Source organism: Protopterus annectens, chromosome 3.part1 (genome assembly GCF_019279795.1).
Source record: "Protopterus annectens isolate FY-2018-M chromosome 3.part1, PAN1.0, whole genome shotgun sequence".
NCBI lineage: Eukaryota > Metazoa > Chordata > Ceratodontiformes > Protopteridae > Protopterus > Protopterus annectens.
The window spans coordinates 1196372353-1196396849 of NC_056732.1; positions in this window are offsets into that span (position 1 = coordinate 1196372353).

A 24497-nucleotide genomic window follows, 5' to 3' on the forward strand; every position below is an offset into this window, starting at 1 on the left:
TTGACCTCCGGTGTGGAACACCTGTCGACCATGTTTGTGATGACCAGGTCCAATATGTTTTCACCTGTGGTAACGGAGTTTACCAGCTGATCCAGGGCATGTGAGTTGATGAATTCCAGGAAGCGCTGGGCCTGGGACTTTGTACTCAAGTAGTTTTTCCAGTTAATGGTAGTGTAGTTGAAATCACCCAATATCAGGGTGGTCAGTAGGACCTTCATGTTTTCCAGTGATTCCAGAAAGGTGGAGTTGTGGTCCTGGGTCATGGAGGGTGATCTGTAGCAGGCCACAATTTGCATTGTAGATTTGCCCGATGTTAGTTGCACATGGATGATCTCAGAGGTATCATGCTGCTCTATTAACCTGGAGATGTAGGTATCCTTAATGAATATGGATACACCCCCTCCTTTTGTGTTTCGGTCCATGTTCTGTGGCCAAAACGTGTGGTACGAGTTGTAGCCCAGTAGTGCTGGGGTGCTCTCTGGAGCCTTGAAGCAGGTTGCAGTTACTGCACAGATGTTGATGTTCTCCATACTGAGGAGTGCTTCCAGCATGTGCATTTTGAGATTTAAACTCCTGGCGTTGAGTAGCATAACCCTCTGTTTTTTGTTAACTGTGGTGTTTATGGAAGTGGGTTTGACTTCTGATTCTTGCTTAAAAAAGGCACTATGGGGCAGCAAGAGCCTTGGTCAATATTTGAAAGCCTAGGGGTGGCAGATGCAAGCCGTCTCTTGCAAAGCAATGTGGTTTGTCGAACATGTCGTCCCAGGCTGACAGACACTGGATCTCCTTTGAATGACACCAGAAGCTTAGCCAATTTTTAAAATATATCATTTTTTCTTTATACTGAGGTATCATTCTTAGTGATGGCAGGATGCTACTCAGGGTCAGGGTCATGCCAGGCTGGGCTACATGATCAGAGAGCTCTTCTATGTCTCTTTTCATGTAGTCAAGGGAGGTACATCTCAGGTCATTCACACCAACATGAACAATGACAGAGTCATATTTGTACTTGTTCTGGAGTGACCTGAGTACTTGTGTTATGTGGCAGATTCTGGCTCCCAACAGGCAGCTAACAGTAACCTTCTGCTTATCCAGCCTAGTGAGTGGGACATCAGTGTGCCTGACTATATAGTCACCTATTACTTGTGTGTTAGGTATGTTATTTCACCTTAAGAGTTGTGATTGTGCAGCACACTGATTTTGTGTTTTGTGTCCCACCAGACCAGAATGAATCTGGAAGATTTTTTCATGCCAAAGAAAATAGGAGACTGGAGACCAGTCTGGGATGTCAGCATGTTGAACAGATCAGTTCAATGCACAAAGTTTCAGATTGTCATGGTTCAGTCCATACTCCCATTTCTGGGGAAAGGATGAATGGATGTGAGTGTTCAACCTACAGGATGTGTACTATCACATAAAGATAAATAGGTGGTCCAGAAGGTATTTACATTTCTGGCTGGGAGCCAGTCATTACCAATTCAGAGTTCTGCCATTTGGTCTCACCACAGCTCCCAGGGTTTTCAACAGATGCATGGCAGTAGTGGCAACTCACTTGATACTGCGAGGAGTATGGGGGTGTCCATACTTAGATGACTGGCTCATTACCACCCCAAATAGGCATCAAGTAATACAAGCAAGATATCAGGTTCTCCGTAATTGTTCTCTTCTTGGAATAAAAATAAATTATGAAAAGTCTCATTTGCAACTGAATCAAAAGTTAGAGTTCATACGCCCATTATTCAACACAAAATCAATGGTAGCATGACTACCCTCTCTAAGAGTTCAGACTTAACAACACATGTTAAGAAGATAATCTGAAGTACCAAAATTATTGCCTGTTTGTCTCTTTGACTGTAGGATCAATGGCAGTGGCAATAACCTTAGTACCATTAGCCAGGTTCTACATGAGGATTTTACACTGCATTCCAGCTGCACAGTGGTCAGTACTTTATCATCCCATGTCAACCCTAATACATGTTACTCAGATTTGCAAGAAAGATCTCAGGTGGTGGATTCAGTCAGATCAAGTTCTAATAGATCAACTGTTCATTCCCCCTCAACCCAATGCCATTGGTATCATGGACATTTCTCTGTTAGGGTGGGAGGACATTACCTGGGGAAGGCAGTGCAAGACACTTGGTCACCTGTAAAGGTCAATTTGCATATTAGTTTCATAGGTTCAAAGGAGCTTACTAGACTAATGACCCTAAGGCCTTTACAGGCCTAGCCATGTAATACTCATGTTCCCTAAATGGCCATTGTTGGATGGTTCCCTAATTTGTCATTGTTAGATGGTTTGATTGTTTGCAGAGTGAATCTATGATCAACACCTGGTGCCCCTGTCCCTGTGGGACATAGGTGCTACCTCAGGGTTGAATTTATGATCTCCCTTCCTTATAGTTTCATAGGTTGGTGCTAGGCTACCAGCCCTAGGGCCTATAAAAGCCTAGCCATAACAATTCCCTGGATATTTCTTCCCACAATATTTACTTCCCTGGAACCCTGTTTAGCAATGTTCTAAAGATGTGAGCTGTGCTTTTAGCATTACAGGCATTTCAAGAAGCTCTCCCCTCAGAGGTGATTGCTGTTCAAATAGGTAACGTCATAGGTTCATAGGTTCCTAGATTAGAACTAGGCAAACTGCACCTGTGGGCTATTCTAAGCCTAGCCAATTAATCATTGTGTCAGTAGTTTGGTACATCAACAGACAAGGAGGAACAAACATTTTACCCCCTATGTTGAGAAGCTTTCTGAGTGTGCCAGTGGGCAGTCTCATCTGACCACTTTCTTATAGTAACACACATTCTGGTAAAGTCCAATGTGATAGCAGACAAGCTGAGCAGGTGCATTCTCCTACTTCATGAATAGTCAGTCAACAAGAGCATGTCAGAGACAATTTTTCACCAGTGGGGTCAGCCTTTCTGCAGTCTTTTTGCTTCTCCTCTAAACAACAAATGCAGCAACTACTTTGCCCTAATCCTCCCTCAAGAGGAATGACAGAGGGAAGCTGTACTTCATGATTGCCCACCCAGTCTGCAATATGCCTATCCACCAATCCCACTAATTTCCAAATTTCTGCAGAAAGCAAATATGTCGAAGAGCAAAGTTATCTTCATTGCACCTTTTTGACATCAACAGATTTGTTTCATGTTTCTTTGGCCTCACTTACTCCACCCACAGTGGACTCTGAATCCAAATCCAGACCTATTGTCTTACCTGACAGGCATGATTCATCCAAGCATATTGAATCACAGGCTAACTACATGGCTTCTCCAGTTCTATTAATAGCCAAACAGCTTATGTTCTCCTTTCTAGTTTATCAAATACTCTTATCTTCATATAAACCATCTACACATAAACTTTAATCCAGTAAGTGGAAAAGATTTGCTTTCCGGCCCTGTCAAAATAATGTTGATCCTTTTTCAGCCGCTTTGCATGGTATCCTTGAATTTTTAACTTTAATTTTTAAAGAAGGAGCTAGCTCTTTCACTGTTAAATTTCAACTGGCAGCAATATTAAATTTTCATGTAGGATCTGATGGTGTTTATGTTGCCTACCATACACTATGCAAAACATTTTTACAAGGTACTCTCCTTCTTAAGCCCCCTTTAGAGACACTACCCCCCATGGGACCTCAACTTGATACTGCAGCAACTTGCTTGATCCCTCTTTCAACCTGCAGTTAATGTGACCTCAAATACCTTTCTTGGAAAACAATTTTAATAATAGCCTTTACTTCTGCCAAAAGATTTTGGAGATACAAGCATAGTCTTTGAAATCCCCTTACTTGATATTTCACAAAGACAAAGTCACTTTATGAACTAATCCTTCCTTTCACCCTAAAGTGGTATTGGAGGCTAATATAAACCAATCTATTAATTTATCTGTAAACTTCCCAAAATTTTCTAACAAAGGTGAATACATAATACATTTACTAGATGTGCACAGACAATTACATTTTTACCTACACAGAATGGCAAATTTCAGGAAATCTGAACAGTTATTTGTCTCCTTTTCAGACATGAAACTAGGAAATCTCATTACCAAAATTACTGTAGCCAAATATCTTACAGATTGTATTTATTTTATATACACCAAATTGGACATTACCTTGTCGAGACCTCTTAGAGCTCAATCCACTACAGCCATGGTTACTTTATCAGTCTATCAGTTCACTGCCTTCGTGGATGACAGTTATACAGCAGCAAATTGGGATACTACCCATACATTTGTTACTCATTACATGTTGGATATGGTCTCCAGAAGAAGGGCATCATTTGGCTTAGTGGTGCTCAGGAATATCCTACCTTAGTTCACCTTGCGGAATTAGGTACTCGGGGACTCTGTCCCATAATTTGAGGATATAATGAAAATGGACAACATCAGGTAAGGAAGTTAAGTACTTTCCATAATGTTCCATCTGTGTTGTCCATTTTCATTATACTTAACTCCTTTACACCAACACCCTCCCTTACAAACTCCTGAAAGAGTGAATGTTTTTGTGAGTATGCCATTTCTTTGATGTATAGCCCCAGATATAGTCTGTATGCTCTGTGACTTAATTGTGTCTTTCTGCATTTTTAGCAAACAAGATCTGACGTAATTTGGGTTTGTGCATTATGGGTAAGCAAGTTTTTCAGAGTTTCTTGTTTCCATGCACTTTTGCAAATGGCCATCAGATCCAAGGGATTGGATCCAAACCCATAAGTTGAGGAAGAATGAAAATTGACAACACAGATGGAACATTATGGTAAGCACATAACTTTCTTTTTTCATGTACCTTACCAGACACATGTAGCAGCTGGATAGACCACAGGGCTTTCTCAGCAAGATAATACAAGACCACAAACCATGCCACAATGTATGTTTATAGATTAAAAGTCATGTCACTGTAATCATTATTGCATAGGATGAGGTGATGAGGTGACTTCTGCCTGGCCTCAAGGCCAGTTTCGTACCCTGCCCTGGTGGGACTACTCCATATCCAAAAATCTGATATAGCTGATGACATCAGCTGTGTCTGTTGAGGAGAAATACCAGTTTCCCACATGCTGGTGTAAAATGCTCTCTGTAATGTCAAGCAGCAGTACTCACACAGACACATAAATACACACACATAAACACACACACACACACACACACACACGCACACACACTTGCACACACACACACACACAGACACACACACACACACACACACACACACACACACACACACACACACACACACACACACACACGCTTGACACCAGTGAAAAATAAAACCCCTACCTAAGTACACAGACTACATAACCCAGTACTTTAAGCAGGCGCTACAGCTTAAGTCTGACTTTGAGTGTCTCAGACATTTTATAACATTTTATAGTTTATGACATCAGCAGTGTCTGTCGAGGAGAATATAACAGTGTCCCATATGCTGCTGTGAAATGTTCTCTGTAATATCAAGCAATCACTCACACACACACACACACACACACACACACACACACACACACACACACACACACACACACACACACACACGCACACACGCGCACACACATTCACACACACACACACACTCACACACACACACACACACACACACACACACACACACACACACACACACACACACACAGTTAACTGCAGTGAGAACAGAAGCCTTACCTATATAAGTACACAGAATACAAAACTCAGTACTTTAGTCAAGTGCCATGGCACATGTCAGACTCTTACATGGCTGCAGGCCAACTTATACTGGATGACATCAGCAGTGCATGTTGGTGAGAAGAAGTTGGGAGGTCTGCATGGAATGGATCTGTAGGCATGTGCAAGTATAAAAATACTGTCAATTCATGGCAATTTCCAGATACATACATCTGCTCTTCTGGCGAGACACACACACACACACACACACACACACACACACACACACACACACACACACACACACACACCCACACACAGTTGACTGTAGGGAAACAGAACCCCTACCTAAGTACACAGACTACAGAACTCAGTACTTTATACAAGCACTGAAACACAAGTCTGAACTTTACATGGCTGCAGGCCAACTTAAGTGGGTGACATCAACAGTGCATGTTGGAGAGAAGATGTTGGTAGGCTTCCATAAATGGATGTGTAGGCATGTAGTAACATCAGAATACTGTCAAGGCATGGGATTGGAGTGGTAATTATAGGATACACACTTCTGGTATTCTGGCTAGACACATATGCCCACACACACATACACACACACACACACACACACACACACACACACACACACACACACACACACACACACACACACACACACACACACTTGATTGCAGTAAGAACAGAACCCCAACCTATCTAAGCACACAGACTACAGAACACAGTATGCTACACAAACACCACTACACAAGTCTGCCTTTTACATGACTACAGGTGAACTTATAGTAGATGACATCAGCAGGTTATGTGGGAGACAAAATGTTGGGTGACCTGCATAGGCTCATACCTTCATATGTTCAAAGCAGGCTACTACCCTATTGGCCCAATGGTATTTAGAAGCTTAGTTCAGTAAAAACATAAGTATCCCTATTGAGCATTGTTGGATGGTCATTGACAGCAGGGTGACTTTGTCAGCAACACCAACTGCCTCTGTCCATGAAGGACATAGGTGCCACCTCAGAGGTGACTTTACAATCACCCAACCTGTAGTCGAGGTTGTGCTTGAACAGGGTCATTGAGGCGCACTCATTCACATGCAGTAGAAGCCTATTACAGAGGAGTATTTGCCATTGGGGATATATCTGTCTCCCCAGCATGTTCTGTTTATGTCACAGGCTCTTGTCCCATTTGATTTGCAGATATCCAGCATTAACAGTAAGGCAGGGTCTGGGACTGCTCTGTAGGGCAAGCATAGTTCACCTCTCAGCAGCCTGCTTGATACTGAGTACATTGACAGGTCTTTCAGTCTTTCCACCTATGTCATTTTGGGAGCCATGGAGTCTCCCAGGCACAATTTTGTGTCTTTTTCCAATTTCTGCAGTTGTCTGGTGAAGTACAGACAGAAAAGAGCATTGTATTAGATTACTGGTATGATAAGGGTAGAGAATAGCAGAAGTATGACCACCTTGGACTTCGAAGTGATCTCCATATGTATGATGTGCACAATACAGAATGTGTGTGCCAGTACTATCAACACATAGTGATGAAAGTGTAGATTGCTATTAACATGTGTTCCCAAGTCTCACAACACTGTGTTTGAGCTTACAGAGATGCTATGTATATCATAATTAGCAAAGGTATTTCATTGCCAAAGGGGACAATGACCCAGTGTATCCTTAAAGATTCAGTCCATAAATTTAGCATCAATTATTTCTGTGTGACAGCCCCTTCTGTAATATGTTACCATCACTGGGGGACTCTATATTAGTGCATCCAGCTACCAGTCTTCTAAAAACTTGCAAAACCACAGGTCATCTACCATTACTTGCACTCCATGGAAGTAGTTTCCAAACACTCGAGAGCCCAGCACAGATCCTTGTGGTATTCTAATGGTAACTGGCTACTGGTGGGGATGCAGTCCCCAAATTTGAAAATGTGTGTTGTGTCAGTGAGTCAGTTGCCTATTCCTGTACTACTGTATGGCTTAATTCTCACATGGGAGATCTTCCCAGACACAAGAATTAATAAGGGATAGTGTCAAAGGCTTTGGATAAGTCAACATATGTGGTATGTCCTGTAATCCCTCATCCAGGTCTGTGTGGTCAGTATTCCAAAGTCCACAAGTTTCAGTAAGCAAGATCTACCCTTGACAAAAAACAAAATGGGTAGGATCAAGTGTGTTGAAGGTCACCCATGACACTATGGATATGGTCCATGCTGATTCCTTCCATAGCCTTGCAGATCAGTCTTTTTAGGCATATGGGTCAATAACTGCAGTGCTGCATTTTACCAGACTGATGTGCATTACGTAGCACACAACATTTGTATTACATTTTGTACTGTAGTTGATATATATATCTGGAAAAAGTAGGTTTTCAGTGCTTGAGGGAGTGGCAACAGATGATGTATTATAAATGTGCAACATATTGTTAGATAGGGCCCTCAGTTTGTATTGTTCATAGGTTCATAGGTTCATAGGTAGGTACTAGGCTATCTGCCCGAGGGCATTTATAAGCCTAGCCAGTGTGTGTCAGCTTTTGCCACCCCATTGATTAGTTGACTGATCCTCTGTCAAGCAGAGCCAATGAAGTGATCCCAGGGGTGTATTTTCTGTTACCCATCCACTCGTCAAGGTTTCTCTTGAAGAGTGTTAGTGAGGGACTCTGCCTAATGTAGTTTGGAATTTTGTTCCAAAGCATGGGGAGTCTCTGTGACAGGAATCTATCCCTCCAGCATGTTCTATTTATTGTTGTGGAGAGGTTTAGCTCACTAGGGTGCATGGCTCGTATCGACTTGGATTTCTTTAGGTGGAGCATGCCCATCAATTCTGAGCTGAACATGGCTTTGTAATTCAGGCAGAGATCACCTCTGAGTAAGCGATATGCCACTGAGTACAGACAAATTTTTTTCAGTCTGGGCTGCATAGGACATATGTTTGTGGCCAGTAATCCTCTTGGTGAGGTAGTTTTGTGGTCTCCAGCTGTTGGAAGTGTCTTGTGAGGTACATCCCAAATGGGGCATTGTACTCTATGATGGGTCTAATGAGTGATGAGTAGAGGGGCACTATAACCTCTTTATTTCTAGATGTGAACCCTTTAGTAATTAGATGGGCCACATAGAAGGATTTCCTTACTACTTTGGCAATATGATTATCAAAGGAGAGATTACTATCTACCTGGGTCCCCAGATCTCTTATTACCTCTTCTGTATTAAGGGGGCTGCCACCTATGTGATAATTCATGGGTGTTTTGTTTTTCCCAAATGGGATGACCATGCATTTTTTGGCATTTAGCTTGAGGCCATGACTTTGACACCAGGTGTCTGTCAAAGTAAGGCCCTTTTGGAGGATGTCCATGTCAGCTGGAGAGTCAATTATGGCTCACAGTTTTCAGTCATCAGTGAACTTTGTTAGCCATAGTCGTCCTGTGTTTGCCTGTACTTCTGAGAAGTATATGCTGAACAGTAGGGGTCCCAGGACCGAGCCTTGCGGCAAACCATTTGTGACTGGTTTAGAGTCAGACCTGGAGCCCGCTATTCTTACTGTGTGAGTTCTGTCTGTAAGCCAGTTGGCAACCCATCCCGTGACATATGGTTTATTTTCAGGCTGGTGAGTTTTTCTGTAACACCCGAGTGAGGAATGGTGTCGAAAGCCTTGGCGTGGTCAAGTTAGGCTGTGTGAACAACCTTTCTCTTGTCTATGGCCTTGGTGACTGTCTCAAAGAAGTCAACCAGGTTTAGTAGGCATGATCTGCCCTTAACAAAGCCAAACTGGGTTGGGTTAAGTGTTTGGATGTTCCCAATGTCTTTGTTAATGAGTTCCATGATGATGTGCTCCATAGCCTTGCAGACCAGGTTAGTCAGGATTATGGGGTGATAGTTACCAGGGTCAGTTGTGGCCCCTCCTTTGTGCAGTGGAATAACCATTGTTGTGCACCATTCTATGGACATGTAGCCTGTGGAGAGGCTGAGGTTGAACAGAGTGTTTAGGTGGGGGGTTAGTTTGCTCTGTAGTTCATGCAAGACACATCCTGGGACACCATCTGGCCCCATTGATGCTGTGTTTTTGGCTTTTGAAAGGGCTATTTTCACCTGTGCATCTGTGATTTCCAGGACACTACACTTTTCCAGTATTGTTGTGGGCCCTTTTGGGGGGGTGAAGTTTGCACTGAATTTATCTGCCAGGATGTTGGCAATATCAGTAGGTTCAGTATATGTTGTGCTATTTTGCATTAGTTCAGTGCATATTTGCGAGTTGCCACTTAGATTCTTAACCTAGCTAAAGAAGGCTTTGTGGTTATCTTTTGAATCCTTGGCTATTTTTCTTTCGAAGTTAGCACTGGATTATTTTATGAGGGACGTTAGTTTCTTACTGATACTGATCAGGGATGTCTTTCCTTCTTGGGATTTGCTTTTTTTCTGAACTAGTTTCCTCCTTCTATTGTATATCCTGGTTATGGCAGGGCTCCACCAGACTGGTTTCCTTCTCATAGAGGAGTGAGCCTTGGTTTTGCTAGGGATGGCACAATCCATGCATCCTTGTAGGTGCTCAGAGAGTGCATTTGTAAAGGTTTCTGCATCTTGGGCAGCGTTACCCTTCAGCGTCTGGGCTGTGAAACTTACCACCTCTGTCTTAAGTAAGGGGAAGTTTGCTTTAGAAAAGTTTTTTACTGTGGTTTCCTTAGTTGAGCATGGTGGTGGGGTGTGGACATCCAGAGTGATTAGTTTATGGTCTGATCTAACCAGTGACGGGTTGACCTCCGGTGTGGAACACCTGTCGCCCATTTTTGTGATGACCAGGTCCAATATGTTTTCACCTGTGGTAGGGGAGTTTACCAGCTGATTCAGGGCATTTGAGTTTATGAATTCCAGGAGGTGCTGGGCCTGGGAGTTTGAACTCAAATAGTTTTCCCAGTTAATGGTAGTGTAATTGAAATCACCCAGTATCAGGGTGTTCAGTAGGACCTTCATGTTTTCCAGTGTCTCCAGAAAGGTGGAGTTGTGGTCCTGGATCATGGAGGGTGACCACAATTTGCATTGTAGATTTGCCCGATGTTAGTTGCACATGGATGATCTCAGAGGTATCATGCTGTGCCACTAACCTGGAGGTGTAGGTATCCTTGATGAATATGGATACACCCCCTCCTTTTGTGTTTCGGTCCATGTTCTGTGGCCGAAACGTGTGGTATGAGTTGTAGCCCAGTAGTGCTGGGGTGCTCTCTGGAGCCTTGAAGCAGGTTTCAGTTACTGCACAGATGTCGACGTTCTCCATACTGAGGAGTGCTTTCAGCATGTGCAATTTGATATTTAAACTCCTGGCGTTGAGTAGCATAACCCTCAGTTTTTTGTTAATTCTGCTGTTTACGGATATGGGTTTGACTTTTGAGTCTTGCTTAAAAAAGGCATTATAGGGGCAGCAAGAGCTTTGGTCAGTATTCAAAAGCCTAGGGGTGGTAGATGCATGCCTTCTCTTGCAAAGGAACGTGGCTTGTCGAGCATGTCGTCCCACTCTGACAGACACTGTATCCCCTTTGAATGACACCAGAAGCTTAGCCAATTGTTAAAATATATCATTTTTTCTTTATACTGAGGTATAATTTTTGGTGAGGGCAGGATGCTACTCAGGGTCAGGGTCATACCAGCCTGTGCTATATGATTAGAGAGCTCTTCTATGTCTCTTTTCATGTAGTCCAGGGAGGTACATCTCAGGTCATTCACACCAACATGAACAATGACAGAATCATATCTGTACTTGTTCTGGAGTGACCTGAGTGCTTGTGTTATGTGGCGGATTCTGGCTCCTGACAGGCAGCTAACAGTAACCTTCTGTTGTCCAGCCTAGTGAGTGGGACATCAGTGTGCCTGACTATAGAGTCACCTATTACTAGTGTGTTAGGTATGTTATTTCGCCTTAAGGGCTGTGATTGTGTGGCACACTGATTTTGTGTTTTATGTGTTGTCTGGTTTGTAATGGGAGGTGCAGGTTGTTTGGATGTCTGCTTTGGAGGTCTCTGATGCTTTTGCAGGTTTTTATTTAAAGCCTCCGAGTATGATTGTGTGTATTTATGTTTTTTTTTTTTGCCAGTGCTGGTTTAGTAGGTCTATGTGTGGCTGGAGTTGTGGTGCAAGTGTTAACCTTCTCTTCTTGACTGTTCCAGTCTTGGGTGGAGACAGCTTAGCCTCCAGTTTGGCTGTATAATTGCATCTCTCGCATATGTTAGTGTTTTGTGGTAGGAGGAGAGGGTTGTCTGTGGACATGAGGCAGTTGTAACATTACCTCAGGATACCCAGATTCACCAACTGGAATGGAGAGTACACCTGAAATTGCCCCTTTGATCATGCCTGAATAGTAAGGCGAGCTGCTCAGTCGCTTGATTGGTGATGGGTTAATAAAGAGCCTTGCCCTGCTGGGCAATCAAGTGTCAGGGTATATTAGTGCTTGCTATTAGGTCTGAGCAAGTGCTGGGCTGTAGGATGCTTTTTGAGTGCTTGGGTTGAGAGTTAGACTAGTTTCAAGGGAAAAACTGAATAGGAGACTTAGTGGAGCTGGGAATAATATAACCCTAGCTAACCGGCGCTGCCCGGTGTGCAAAACCGTGCAAACACATTTTTTATAGCAGGGAAATGAAAGAGATAGAAATTAGCCCAAAATGGCCTATAAATTACTAACTTCTGGGCTGTAACCACTCCTCCAGGGACAGATAGGCTGCTCAAAGCTCCCTTCTCTCACAAGTGAATAGAGAAACTTCTTTCTATCCAAGTAAGGTATGGGCAACTCAGAAACTTGTAACACAGCCCTGAATTCAGCACTAGCCTGAAAACTGGACTATACTAGCTTAGAAAGGTGGGAAACAAGGAATTTATTTGTTTTTTTTTTTTTTTTTTTTAAAGATAAGGCAAAAACAGTAAAAAATACACTTAAAACAGCTTTAAACGACTACAAACGATCAGAAAAGGCTATCACACTTTAGTGTGTAGCCTTCAGCAGTTAAATTATTTAAACATAAAATGACTTTTTAAAAGTGCAGGCTGTCAAATAAGTACAATATGTGAAAAAAAACTAGCTTTTAAATCACAATAAACGCTGGAAAATTGGCATTTAGGTGGAAAACAGTTAAGTACAGCAAGAAAGTAGAGAAAACTGATACTTAATCACTCCAAAGTCTCTCTTCTAAGCTAGAAGGCTTGTATCAGTTTAAGGCTTTCTAGTGCTTCCCAGTAGGTTAATTACAAAAAAGATGGGAAACAAGCACAGATGTGGTCTTTTAATCCAGAAAGTTGAAAGAGATGGACAAACTGTCCAAATGGTCAATAAACTACAGTTTCTGGGCCATGAACCACTCCTCTTGTGGTAGACAGGCTACCTAGTGTTTACCTCTCCCACTGATAAGCTAGATGGCTTTCCTCCAACACATAAAGGCTTGTGAGGCTCAGAAGTTTACCAACAGTCCAGGATACAGCAACTCTGTATCTGGACTAGGCTAGTTACAGGAAAGGTGGGAAAAGTGCAAGTGTGGTCTTTTAATCCAGAAAGTTGAAAGAGATGGAAAAAACTGCCCAAACGGCCAATAAACTACAGTTTCTGGGCCAAGAACCACTCCTCTTGTGGTAGATAGACTACCTAATGTTTACCACTCATATTGATAAACTAGAAGGCTTCTCTCCAACACAGAAAGGCTTGGGGGGCTCAGAAGCTTACTAACAATCCTGGATACAGCAAATCTACACCTGGACTAGACTAGTAACAGGAAAGGCAGGAAACAAGCACAAACACAAGGTTTTAAATCAGAAGGTTGAAAGAGATGGAAAAGCTTCCCAAACGGCCAATAAACTATAATTTCTGGGCCAGAAACCACTCCTCCTGTGCTAGATAGGTTACCTAGTGCTTACTACTCCCACTGATAAGCTAGAAGGCTTCTCTCCAACACAGAAGGGCTTGGGGGGCTCAGAAGCTTATTAACAGTCCTGGATACAGCAAATCTGTACCTGGACTACACTAGTTACAGGAAAGGCGGGGATCAAATGAAAATGCGGGCTTTTAAACCAGAAAGTAGAAAAAGATGGAAAAACTGCCCAAACGGCCAATGAACTACAATTTCTGGGCCAAAACCCACTTTTCCCATGGTAGATAGGCTAACTAACGCTTACCACTCCAACTGATAAGCTAGAAGGCTTCCCTCCAATACAGAAAGGCTTGGGGGTTCAGAAGCTTACCAACAGTCCTGGATACAGCAAGTCTGTATCTGGGCTAGACTAGTTACAGGAAAGGCAGGAAACAAGCTTAGAATTTTTATTTATTTATTTTTTTTTTACAGAAAAACAGTTAAAACAGCACTAAATACAATTCAAATTGCAGTGCAGGCTAGCACACTTGAGTGTGTAGCAATATTACGACAAATACAGTTTAAATAAATGCAATTAAATTAACAAATGACTAAAAAACAAGTGCAGAAGGCAGTAAATTAGAAGGCTGCTAACAAGCAGTAATTAGTGCAGAGTTTACAAATGTAATTTCATGTCATGCAGAGGGAATGGACAGTAAACAGCAGTAATACAGGTTAATATGTGCATTTCCATAGCACAGCCAGCAGTGGGTTTGTGCAACAGTTACCAAAGTGCATATGCATACACGATACACATGTTTGTGTGTAGCTAAGCAGTGCACAATTGCAGGCCAAACTGATAAAAATCTGACAGTTAATACTGAGTGTATGAAATACACTTGTTGCTTAACTGACTCTGTGGTAGTACATGTTAATGCATTGATACATTCCTTTTGAAGGCCAGGCAGTGCTGGGTTTGAATATAGGCATAACTAATATTTTTAAATACATTTCCACCTTATCTAATACTTTTAAATACATGTAAATACATTGCCACCTTTCCCCATTGTTACACACTGGTGCATGATGCACACCTTTGCTAAATAATGGCTTAAAGAGGTAAATTGGGTAAATAGGACAGTGGTGACATGGGGAGCAAGCAGTGGGAGGAGCAAACTGAAAGCAGGACAGGAATGTGCAGGAGGCAGATAGGAAAGAACCAGCTATCCATTTCTCAAACAATGTAAGGTGTACATATGGAAATTATTAAGTGAATTTGGACTGCCACCTCCAAAGAGAGGAGTGACCACAACACAATCATGTGCTATAGCCAACTGGACTGAATCAAGTTTGTCAAGAAGAAATGGCTTGCTATGTATGGGATGAATTTTTTTTTTTTTTTTTTTGTGGGATCGGTGCCCATTTTGTTTTTTTGTAGAAAGAGATAGATAGAGGAATGTTGTGGAAAGGATATAGGAATGTGTGGGTCAGGTAAGTTTGATAGGTAAGGAAGCAATTGCATACAGACAAGACAAACAAGACAAGAGACAGGGATGGTGATGGACACAAAAGATTGGGGGGACACCAGGATTGAGGTGAGGTAGGGGATGTCTCATACCCAGGATCATCAAGCTGGCCATAAGTGAGAATTAAGTCCTCACCCAATGGACTGTCATCACTGTCACCTCGCTCTGCCACTGGATGGAGTGCATGATGTCTCCTTCTCCTCCTACTGGTACTACATAAGATGAGAAAGAGCAGCCTCTCCAGCTGGCATAGACATGCACCAGCACTGTGGCATACAACCCTATGTACCATCCATGACAATTCAGTGTTGGTGATAAAATGACCACCTCTGCCACTGCCCTAGGGGGAAACCAGTGGACCAGCCCCCAGGGTAGGACTACTGAGGGACCACTTAGTGCTGTGGCAGCAGAGGCGGTGCTACCAGATTGGATCCCAGACATGCTGGGGAATGGTGCTAGGGCTGGTGGAGGGGGGGGGGTAGGTGGATCCTGTGTGTCAGGCCTACCCCGCTGTGCTGTGGAGCATTTAGTGATGCAGAACACATGGATGATATGGACACATTTTGAAGGCACGTAATGAAATTAAAAAATAAATAATAAAATAAAAATAAAATAAAAAAAGAGAGAGATAAGGATTGGGATAAGAGAAAAGAAAACAGATAATATTAGTACCTTCATATGTGACATACAATGTATTAATACAGTTATTTGAATCTATTATCTTAACTTGTACTTTTAAAACTACCATCTCCTAACAGATAACTTTTACTGTTAAGAACTATCAGCTTCTAACAGATGCACACTGTACTACAGATGGCATCAAGTACTCCTTGACATGTGAATATATTGCACATATGCATGTTCCAATTACATAGATTACTATTTACAGCTGGGCATTTCTGCCACTAGTATAGAAATTTTAATTGATGTTAAATATAATTGAAGAATTAACAGTACTATATAGTTTGGAAGTATGGTATTTGAACCCATAACCTCTGACTAAACTGTAATATCGTACTCTTGGTTTATGCTACAGACTAATGCATGCATACTTGCTTTTAAAATTAAGATATATATGCTCAGTTTGATAAAACTCTACAAAATACCAAAAAACCTATCTTTAACTTTTAATTCTACAATAACAATATTCTTTTGAAGCATACATGCCAGATGCTTCCCTCATCCACACCAATCTAGCCACATGGATTCATGCATTGACCTCCTGTCAGCTGTGAAAAAAACACAACAGAATACCAGTCTTGTCTATATTCAACCTCTACGTCTTACATGTACTCTCTGTAGTTGTACTTACACAGGTGTGGGATATCCTCAGTCCTAAATTCCTTGATCCAAGCATTGACAGTGTCCCTCTTCCTCCTCTGTAGGTCATTTTAATGATGCCTACATTGGTCACCAGTGTGCTGAACACCGGTGGTACTGGATACAGAATGGGCTAACATATCCAAAGTTTCTGACTTGTATTGGGAGCCTGAATAGTCCCCTTGCAGAAGCCTGGCACTGTGGGTTCTTAACTAGGAATCCAGTAAAAATCTTGGACTCCTGGACACTCTATCTCTGTGCCCTAAAGCTGACACCTTCTCCACAAACTCCTGCCATGTCTACCATGGATCAAGAGCAATAGAGAATGATGGTTTCCCACCAATTCTAGTTATCACTTTTACTGGGAGTGGGCACAATGTTTGAAACTGTTGCTCTCCACTTAACATCACACAAACACAGTGAGCGGCAGTGCACACCTCTGAGCATTGCATTTGCATGATGGTAAGCTGAGAGCAACAGTGACATGGAGTGAGGCATTGCATAATTGCAGTTGCAATTTCAAGGTTATTGGCTGTACAGGCAGTTGTGTCTATGTAAGGCAAATGTGAAGGCCATGCCAGTGCAGGTAGCAAAAATATACTTACAGGACTATAGTGCACAGTATACCCACAGTCATACATGTGACAATAAATGCAATAATACATAGAAATATACAGAAATAACTGACACAATACTAGTGTCTCAGCCCTCATACGTATAGTTCATATCAGCTCCATTATGTCAAGCATTATAAGAGAGAGTGACTATAATGGGAAGTGGAACAACAGTAAAAGTGTATGGCATAAGTTGTATTCACACCTAGGACCATGAGCATAGCAGTCCTACACTTATACCTGTTGCCAAAAGCAGGTGGAAAAACACTTGTCTATCTTGCAGCTCATTGCTATAAACTGCATTGTCACATCAGTAAAACAAAGGTTACACACCCTGTACTAGAACCCAGGATCATCTCTATTCCAGCCCTACACTTACACCTGCTGCCCCAGGACTAGTTACATGCCATTCCTTATTTTGCTAATCATTCTTACGTTCTTGCTGTTAACTTCAGCACAATGTCACTTAGCAATTTACGCGATACCCAATAGTATTAATTGAATGCATTCAGTTTCTATTTTTGGCTGTCTGGGTCCTGTCTGCTTCCTGGACAAGCCAGTTGTTCAGTTTGCATGCTGCTGCACTTCATGATAACCAGATAAGCATAGCCAAACCTGACATTCATTTTTTCTTCATTTCCCATATTTAGGCTAAGCAGCACATGGGGCGGCTGCGGTGATGCAGCAGTTAGCGTTGCTGCCCCACAGCAAGAGGTTCTCTGTTTCGATCCTCGGTTGGGGTGCCTTCTGTGTAGAGTCTGCATGTCCTTCCTGTGATCGCGTGGGTTTCCTCCAGGTGCTTCGGTTTCCTCCCACATCCCAAAGACATGCTGTAGGTGGATTGGACACTCTAAATTGGCCCTAGGTGTGAGTGCATGTGTGTGCGTGCCTTCTGTGGAAGGTTGGGCGCTGGACTGGCAACTCAACACTGTAAAACTCCACTGCCAATCATGAGCGGACAGGTGATCCGCTGTGGCGATCCTTAACCGGGAAAAGCCGAAAGAAGAAGAAGAAGGCTAAGCAGCACATTCAGCAAACATTAGACAATTAAAAAATAAATAAATAAAAAGAAAGAAAAGGGAGAGGTACTTGAAATGAGGAAAAGCAATCTATGACATACACACTAGAAAATATTTGTACACACGAGATATTTCTACATAGGTCTGGATTTGAACTCTCACTCCAATACACCTTCAGAACACATAATGGGTGCCTTATCCCTCTTTGCCACAAAAACAGCTTTACAGTAAAAAATCTAACTCAATATGCACACAACTAACTGTAACAGCATATACAGTGATATCAAACCATCCAAATGTTATTTGTACTTGTATTATTTTTGGATGTAGTGCGCCTACTGATCACACAACTTGTCTTGATTATTGCTTTTAAATATACAGCTCTGTTGTACATTTCTGTGCTTGCTGGCCATTCTTCTTTGTAATATGAGGCATGCAGTGTGTAAGCCATTCTGTATCATTGGTCTTAAAATGTGTGAGGATATTAAATGGAAATAATATCTTATGCAGTTTCCAACAAATGTAGGCCAGGTTGGATGTTAAGGAACACAACCTGTGACTTGTGTGCTGCTTACTTACATTTCCAACCTTACATCTAACACTTTGTAGATCTAACCTGACACACCCAGTGGAAGTAAGGCAGCCTGAAGTGCTGTTGGGTTTTCCTTCTTCCAGCCACTTATCATTCACAGTTTCAAACCATTAAAAACAAACACTGAAGGAGTGCCTGCATTATGTTTACATCTCCTTTATGGATTCATTTTTGGGGGGATTCAGCAATCGTAATGACTTCACACCTCATTTGCATCTTCACCATGCTAACAGCCCTAAATCTACACCATATAAAAAGGCAACCGTGTAGCTCGGCAAATTGATAGTGAGGAGACTTGTTTATGTTGGGAAGACTACACATAACACTATTTCTTCATGATATATCTGTACAGAGGGGTACTGAACTTCATAAGATTTACTTCCATTTGGTCAGTTACATACTGCATAAGCTGGAATGTATTTTAAAATCCCCTGAAATAAAGTCTTTTTCACCTTTATCTGTATGCATTAGTCAGAAATGTAGTGATGGCATGGGCATCTTTGCTAAGCCATTTGAGAGGTATGCATTATTGCCAATGCATGAAAATGGAATGCTGTGTGATAACTATGTACACATGTTTCAGGAACAGTTCCTTTGATAGCACTTTTAGCATTTCAAATATGGTTTGTTAACAAAATATGTATTTTTCCTGTTCTTTTGGGGGGCAAAGGTGAGTTACTGTTATGTCACAAGGATATGTTGCTCTTGTTACTTTCCTTGTTTTACATCCTGCCTGTTATTATAGGTTTATAGGTTAGTACTAGGCTAACTGCCCTTACAAGCCATTTTAAGCCTAGCCAATTATCCCCTGTGAGATTCAAACCCTGTACCTTGTGTTTGCAAAGCAAACACCTAAACCACTAGGCCACCCTCCCAACCCAATATTAGTATTTGACATCTCTAGACTCTTTTATGTTTCTCCATTGAGTAATACTGAATGGCTACATTTTCTGTTTTATCTGGTAACAGTTTTTTCGTAGTTATATGATAGTTATGTATATTTTCCTCCTGTTGTCTTTTAGGACACCTAAGAATATGTCACTCATGCGTGTCAGTCCTCGGAGCTCCCTATTCTCTAAAGCTGAGAACCAGGTCATAGTGGATAGCTTTAGGCAACATGGTGCTTTACTTCTGGAAAGGGAACAGGGAGATATGTCACATAGGATGCAGATTTGGCAACAGATAGCTGCTGATCTGAATTCTGTGGGTGGCCATGGCAGGACATATGAGCAGATGCACCACAGGGCCACCAACATCATCACATCTGCATGGAGAACAGCTGCAGTGGGCCATGACCAGATGAGTACTGGGAGAGGGCCTGCAAGGGAAATATCACTAACACCCAATGAAGAGTTCCTAGCCAATATCAGGAATCCAGAAAGCTCATGGGAGAGTGCAATGCAGCAAGTTCTGGATGTAGGAGCAACAGTGTCAGAGATAGAAAGAACATCACAGGAGAAGCTTCAGTGTGGTTTTGGTATCTCAATAGTTGAATACTGTTGTATAGTAAAGCAATTTAAATCAGCACATTAATTCTGTGTCATGTGTATTGTTTTGGGGAGGAAAATTAAATATTGCTCCATTTATTAGTTTAGGTATGAGCTGATAGCCACATTTTTGTTGAAAGTATACTTAATGGACATATAAAGGAATAAAAGTATTACCACCTATGTTACTTATAATTGTGATGATGTGCCCTCACCTCTTGCTTAACTTCTTCCTAGATCATCAGGATTGCAGAGGTACTCTCATCTGCAGATGGTAAAACAAACATTTTAAGTCAGTACTGCTGAGCTATTGAAAGAAATATCTTAGTGTGTGCTGTTGATGTCAGACCTGTTCTATGTATTGCTGTACTGTCTGTAATAGTGGCACCACTGTTAGTTTGTTAGTATATAGCGGACTAGAGTGGTGTATGCATTAATTTTGTCCTTGGTTTCTTACTTTTTATCACACGTGATCATGACAGTGAAAGTGTGGGCCCTGTGCCACCTGATGTCAGTGTATCAGTAGATTCTGATGATGATGGTGGCCACACTAAGGTACAGTCAGGGAGTGCAGAGGTTGAATCTGACACTGAAGTTGACATAGGGTCATCCCTTGCAATACTATCAGACATAACCAGTAGGCCTATGCCTACCCATTCCAGTGAGCCCTCAGATATTGGACAGGTGGAGGGTGAGGCCATTGATCAGGGAAGTGTGGCTACTGAGCACTCAGTGTCTGTTGACTCTGGTCATAGCTAAAGTGTGAAAGAGGTGACATGCAGGAGGGTTGATAGGGGTGCTCGGAGGGGGCCTACAGTCTCACCTCCACCTACTGCAGGTGTCTCTTCCTGTGCCACTCAACATATGTTTATGGCCATCCTGGAGGCACAGGCAGATTCCCATAGGTGCTCTAGACAAATTCTCAAGGTGCTACAGTTGGAACAGGCTGACATGCCTGACTGTCTCCATTGTGTTGCCAAATCAATGGATTGGATGAATGACATGTTGGAATGGGCAGTGTCTATAATGGAATGTCTACTGAGAGGGGAATGGCATCCTCATAGGTGTAAGTTAGCCACATCATCTGCTGTCAGCCAATGTGGCTATGCCCAATCATGCTTCCATAGTGGCAGTAATTTCACTGCTCCATCAGTGAGTTTGCTGTCCACACCCATATGCGGCAGGCCATGGGGTTCATGGTCCTGGCTGTCCCCATGAAGGGAGGTCATCCAACAGACATCAATCCCATTCAGGTGACAGCAGTGCATTTGACTGTGTGTGTGGACATGCCAGTGCAACTCTCGGCACAGCTAGTTCTTGTGGTAAGGGATGACAATGATGAACTGCCACCTCTAAATGCACAGCTCACATCTGTCTGAAATACCAAGAAGATGAGCCAGCACAGAGCTTGGCTTATGTCCATGCAGGCACTCACACATCAGTTTCACCTGGAGGAACCCTACAGACACACACACAACAGTTAGTCATTTTTTCTCACAGGCCATTTGTTTTTCCAAATATCTGCCTGCTTTCCATTCTTACTCATACACACTCACTGACCTTTTGTATCAGCTTAGGCTTCCTGTCTCCACACACAATGACATTTGCAAGTGATGATTACTGTGCCATATCCCTGTTTCCTATTTTTGGATTCAGTGACACATAAGCTTTGTGTCTAATGTTCAAGGTGCATAGCTACCTTAGTACTTTGTATATCTGCATTTATGGTATCATTTTTATTTATTTTTATTTAACATTTGTCCGACTAGGTTCCACAGAGCCTGTTTTCAGTGGAGGCCCGGGGAGAAATGCTCCAGATGCATGTCTTTGGAATGTATCAAACTGGTAATTGTACCTTTGAATATATAGGCCTTGGAAAATTACACAGTTGATAGCATCAAAATTTCCCAGCATTATAGTTCAGGATCTTGTGATGGTTGTAAAGTTGGAAACTGCAATGTGTATCATTACTTTCTAACTTCTCTCTTTAATGATTTTCCAGTACAAACATATGGTGCTAACCTGAGGCCATGCAGTGATCATCCGTACTTTTCAGAGGTATGACTGAGTGAATTTTTGATAGCTGAGGCCTACTAGTTAGTAATGAACACATATAAGCCAAATAAGACTCTGCTGTCACAAGTTAAGTTCATTTCTGTACATATCTCCAACCTTTTACTTGCTTACTGCACCAACTAATGAAATAGAAGGATATGCCACACACTCATATTATTAAACAATATAGTCCAAGTTCAGGACTTATTTTATAAATGCAGCAGTTGCCACAGTTTTAGTTAAGGGCTGACTCTATCTGATGCAAGCAAGCAGTAGACAGCCAATACATGAGGAGGTAACAGTTGTGTGAGCTGCCTGGTATCAATGTGTGGGCAGTGGAGCATCGGTTGATATTGTTGCCTCACAGTAAGAGGTTCTCTAGTACTACTTCTGTGTGGAGTCTGCATGTACTCCCTGCATTCTCGTGTGGTTCCTCCGAGTGCTCCGGTTTCCTCCCACATTCCAAAGACATGCATCTGGAGTGTTTCTCCTCAGGCCTTCACTGAAAATGGGCTTTGTCCCTGTTGGACTTTCCCAGTAAACAAATGTTAAATAAATAAAATAAATTAAAATAAATAAACAAATAAATGGAAATGTTATTATGTGTATTTGAGTAGTAGAAAGGTTTCAGGCCTCTAGGTGGTGAGTGAGTGTGCTATGCGTTGTCTCTTAGACAAGCAAGGTCATACTGAGCGCACTTACATCTACCTATACCCACAGCAGCTGGTGGTCTGACTCCTCATCTGCCTGTGGCTGTGGTAACCCTAGCCTTGGTGGTGGGATGTGTGACCCTTCCTCTTTCTGATACTGCTGAAGATCTTTCTTCAGGAGTATGTTGTGTACATGGCACATACTTTGAATATTTCTGTATTTGCCTGTGGATTGTGCAACAGGGGTCCCGCAGATGTATCTAGGTAATAAAACCCTGACTTCAGCAGCCCAAACACATGCTCTCTGATATTTCTGGTTTGAGCATGTGCCTCATTATGGCATTCTTCCATGGGTGTGTGTGCATTTCTGATGGGTTTCATTGGCCACAATTCAAGTGCATAGCCTGCATCTTTCCGTGGATGACCCTGTGGGATATCCCCCTAGGAAACATCTGGTACAGTTGAGAGTTGTGCCAGATATGTGAGTCATGGTAACTGCCAGGATTGTCAGAGCACACTTTCAAGATGAGTCCTTTGGCATTACACATGACTTGGCAGTTGATAGTGGCAGTCCTTTATGTTTATGTAGAGCCTGCCTTGTTCCCTGGGTGGTGCCTTCATTTCTATATGTGTACAATCTATGGCATCCAGTACTTTGGGGTAGTGTGCTACATGGGAGAACTCCTGCATATTTCTGGCCCTCTCCTCAGAACTATGGGGAAAATATACATGGTCACTGGCATGTTGGAGCATAGCATTCAGGAATTGCTGGAGGTTCCTGTATGTTGATGCCTCTAACACCCTCCAAGATGTCCACTGTTTGACTCTGAAAGGTACCTTTAGCTAAGATTCTAAGGGCTGCACATACCTTTGTCTCCACTGGGATGGGTTCCCCTCAATTGGTTCTGGCTCTGAGCAGGATGGCAGAGGTTGGAGAGTTCCTGTATTGTGTCCCTGTCCACCTTGTAGTACTCTACAATTTCCACATCATGTAGGTTGTGAAAAGTTAAATGGGGCCTAAAAACTCTCCTTCTTCTCTGCCTAGGCCTATTAGCAGTAGCAGTAATACTGGTTCAGCCTGTACCATACACAAAAGTATTAAAATAGCAGCAGCTCCTAACTTTCTGTCCATGTAGACTCTATTCCATGGTGTATTCCAAAGGTTTTGGAATTTGCAGGAAAAAACAGCACAGAGTCTACAAGGATGCTTTATAGCTTGTTGAATAGTTCCACCATGTTGGAGTGGTTGATTAGCATGCAATTCAGCTGCTTATGCTGTAATTAGCATGCCACAGTGCTTACTTTGTTTGTGCAGGGGTGCATGCCTCTAAATTAGTGTTTACTGAATCTAAAAAAAAACAACAGTGTAGGCTTTATTGAATCCCTCCACTGGATTATTTTTATGGAGTACAGATACCCAATGCACAAATATCCTTTGTTTGTGTGACGTGTGGTTGGATTTCCAACTTCTAGACACTGTACATTCTGTTTTTAGTCAAAATTTATAGAAAAATCAACACACATAAATACTAAAATATCAGCATTATATTTGTAAATATAAAAAAATAAATAAAATGACAAATTCATGAAAATGTTAAAGGTACAACAGCAACAAACACAAGGACATATTTCCCTTTGCACAGTGCAAGAAGGTGCGCTAGTTCCCATGCCCTTTGATGATGTTAATATGGGAATTACTCACCAAGAACTGGAAGAATGAAGCTACACCCTGAAAGAATTTGCAAATATTGCAAGTGAAGTATGTCATCTGGAA